This window comes from Echinops telfairi, unplaced genomic scaffold (genome assembly GCF_000313985.2).
Source record: "Echinops telfairi isolate 266 unplaced genomic scaffold, ASM31398v2 ScPeMD7_5;HRSCAF=22, whole genome shotgun sequence".
Classification (NCBI taxonomy): Eukaryota; Metazoa; Chordata; class Mammalia; order Afrosoricida; family Tenrecidae; genus Echinops; species Echinops telfairi.
The window spans coordinates 5,776,270-5,779,700 of NW_022103901.1; the positions used below are offsets into that span (position 1 = coordinate 5,776,270).

At 49.8% G+C, this 3,431-nt stretch overlaps 1 long non-coding RNA gene across 1 annotated transcript; it reads right to left on the minus strand.

Annotated features, from left to right (window-relative positions):
• Window positions 1-1,014: 1,014 nt before the first annotated feature.
• On the minus strand, window positions 1,015-2,450 carry LOC123521227. Its single transcript, XR_006679705.1, has 2 exons — window positions 2,014-2,450; window positions 1,015-1,474 (listed from the first exon to the last, which is right to left on the minus strand). It is a non-coding gene; the product is annotated as an uncharacterized LOC123521227 (long non-coding RNA).
• Between the last annotated feature and the right edge of the window lie 981 nt (window positions 2,451-3,431).

Consider the following 3,431-nt stretch of genomic DNA (forward strand, 5'->3'; position numbering starts at 1 on the left):
TTGTTCAGAGCCAATTTAAATGCAGCACAAAACTCTCCATCCTTTCCGAACATCCCTGATCTGGATTTCCAGTTTTCTGAGGAGGACACATTAGCATTCTTCCCCGTCGCCCATGGATCGGTTTGTCATCCTGGGTGGCTTGTGTATTACTTTGATCTCGGAAGCTGTACCACCAATCTATCGAGTACCAGCAGGATCACCCCGGACAGACAGGTGCCAGCAGCACTAGCACACTGAGATAGACTGTGAAGAAAGGCCGGGCCATTGGCTGGGGAAATGTAACCAGTGAAAACCGTAGAGATCCCAAGAGAATGCCACTGGTGCGGCGTCTTGCTGGAACACGAGCCCTCTAGGTTGGAAAATAGACAGTAGCACAACCATGAACTCACACGTGTGGACGGCCTTGAAGATAATGGCACAAGACCGTATAACATATTTGGGCCGGACCTGGGGTCAATGTGAGTCGGAGCCAACTTCAGGGCAACGAACAAGAACATATGAGGGTTGTTCAGAAAGTATCGCCACAGTTGATTCCAAACCAAACATGTTGAAACAAGTCTTTGCCATCATGAGCTCCCTCCATAATACACTGGACTTACACGCCGTGGGGTGACATTAGGAAAACAGAAGCGATCCAATCTAAGCAGGGACTTCCTGCAGAACCCGTGAAACACAGGCAGAAAGGTCAGCTCAGATGGTTCCAGTGACTGCTTCTTGGCGGCGGTGTGAGACAGGGGTGGACTAGAGAAACAAATCCAGAGACACTCCTACGTGTGTCTTTATATCAAAGAGCAATTGTATTGAGAAAACATCGTAGGAAGCTTAAATGGCTTTGCTAGGGTGACCCCAGGTCACAGGAGGCAAGCCACAGGACGTTTTGACCCCATGTGTCTGGTGGGGCAACCACTGGTTAGCAGTCGCTCCATGGCTTCCTACGAGACTACCCAAATCCAGACTGTTCTCCGTCTTGTCTAAAGCATTTTGGCAGTTCAAAGGACGTCCTGACAAGTGAGGTAAAACAGGTTTATAAGATTTTATTTTATTAGGTTCTAAACTTTCTCCGTGCAGGTTCTGTTAATTTGTACTAGAAACATCTCTGAAAGACAGGTGAGGGGGGCTTGTGCTGTGAGGTGCGGCTAAGTCGGTTCCAGCTCATTGAAACCCTATGTCATCCTCGCCTGGCTCTTATGTCGGAGTCTCTGGGGACATCGTCCTCTTTCCCCCTGGCTCTCGATTTCACTGCATGGATTCCTGCTCTAGGGACTGGTGACTCCTGACACAATTTCCAAAGTAGATCCGCTGAATAGAGGAACTCCAGAAAATCCATAGGGGCAATAAAACCCCAAGCCCACGATCTTTTCTCCTGGCACATTTTGAAGCCCCTCACAGGTACGTTCTGTGGCTTACGGAAGGCTGATTCCCTGGCAGAAAAAGAATCCACAACTGAGGATGAGGAACCACAGTCTCTCTGAACCTGTAACAACAGAAAGACACAGGGCCCAATTAAACAAAAGACAAAGGACTTAGCTTTTCACCAAAGAAGATCTATGCGTGGCCCATAGGCGCCCGAAAAGATGCCGGGGGGCCATCCGCCATTAAGAGGGTGTCAATCAAAATTAAGGTGACCAGATGTCCCGCTTTTCGCGGGACAGTCCCAATTTGTAACAATTTTTCCCATATCCCACGGGCCATTTTAAAAAGTCCCGATTTTTGGAAAGAATGCACGACAAGCTAGGGTCTACGGTTTTTGGCTGCCATGTGGCTATTTCGCCAGGATATGAGTTTTATCAATGGTGTCCCGCTTTACCAATGTTAAAATCTGGTCACCTTAGTCAAAATACACGGAGCCATCCCTTCGCCCTCGCGGACATGACTGCGTTTCACAAACAAACGGGCAGTGAGCAGAGGCGGGTGAGGCCGCAGAGGAATCAGAGCCCTGGGTCACGGCTTTGGGGATTGTACGGGGTGTGATCAGTGTGGAAACAGCCTGGTAGTCCCGTCAAGGGCTCACACCCCGAAGGGCCATGTGATGCCGGAGTTCTGCGTCCAAATTCCACCTCCAGGAGCACTGAAAGCCAGAGCACGGACAGATCAGGTGTTCACCGCGGTAACATTTAGTAGCCCTCTTCCTAATCCAGAAGGGGGAAGCCATCTAAATGTCCATCCACAGGTGAGCAGATACATCAAAGGGGGTCTCGCCTCGCCCCACGCGGGGCAATTCCTCAGCCATAAAGAGGAGCGGAGTCCTGATGCCTGTCCCAGCGTGGGTGAAACTCGAGAACAAGGCACCTGTGTGAAATAAGGCTGTCACAAAGGGGCAACCATTGTAGAATGCCATTCTAACGAAATAGAACGGGCGAATGCAGCGTCACCAGGGATTTTTAGGGGTCATCAGGACGGGGCCTTTGTTTTTGTTTATTTGTTTGTTTTCTTAAATACTACTTAGGCCATCCCTCCAGGAGAGTAGCCCCCTCTTCCAGAGAGCTCGAAGTGAACTTGGCTCCAGGTAACGCTCAGCAAATGTTTCTGCTTGTCGTCCTCCTGCTGTCGGATTACAAGGGGCCTGGGAGATCCTGTCACTGTAGCCAAAACCAGAGACCAGGTTGATTTGAGAAAGTCTAAGCGTATTCCAGCAAGTGCTCACGGCAGGAAGCAGCCAAGTATCTCCCTCCCTCTCTGGACTGCGTCAAAAATTCAGTGGAAATCAAGCAAGGCATCTACCTGAAACCATGGGACAGGGACAGGGTTTTGATCAATGATCACAGAAAGGGATTAGCAGGTTTTTATCGCAATCACAGGCTAGATTTCCCAATGTTCCTTAGGAAACTATCTGTACCTACTTTTCTCCAGGGGCCATTAGAGAGCCATCCCCTGAGGCTTCATGCGCCCTTCTTTATCTAAACTGGGGTGAGGCTTCCATGTCTGGCCTTCTCAGACAACCACCCCGAGGCCTCTGAATGGGGATGCCCCCTTGTGAGAGAGAGCCACTCTCTCACAAATGGAACGAAGGTCGAAGGTGAGAGTGGCATGGTCGCAATTGAGAAAGACAGATAAAGTTGAGGCGTAGCTTCTCCAGGCTCCCAAGAAGGGGCTCCAAGGCCCAGAACTTTATTGAGAGCAGGCTTACATACAGCTCTTGTCACGCATCCTGCGTTCCACGACAAGTTCTCACACATAGGGTTTGCTGACATTTTCTTCTAAGGCAAAGAAACAGTAATATTTCAGCCGATTTGTCTATAGTCTGGAGGGGAAGATAAAGCCCAAACTAGGGAACTGAACACTCGCAGAATGCTGTGTTTCAGCCTTTTCCTACAGAACAGGAGAGAACGTGTGTATCCTCATCGAAGGTCAGACCATCCATTGCCTCAGCTCCCCGGGTTTGAGCGGTCAGCTCCTTCCCATGGGCCTGGTCTAAACTCTGGAATGTAATG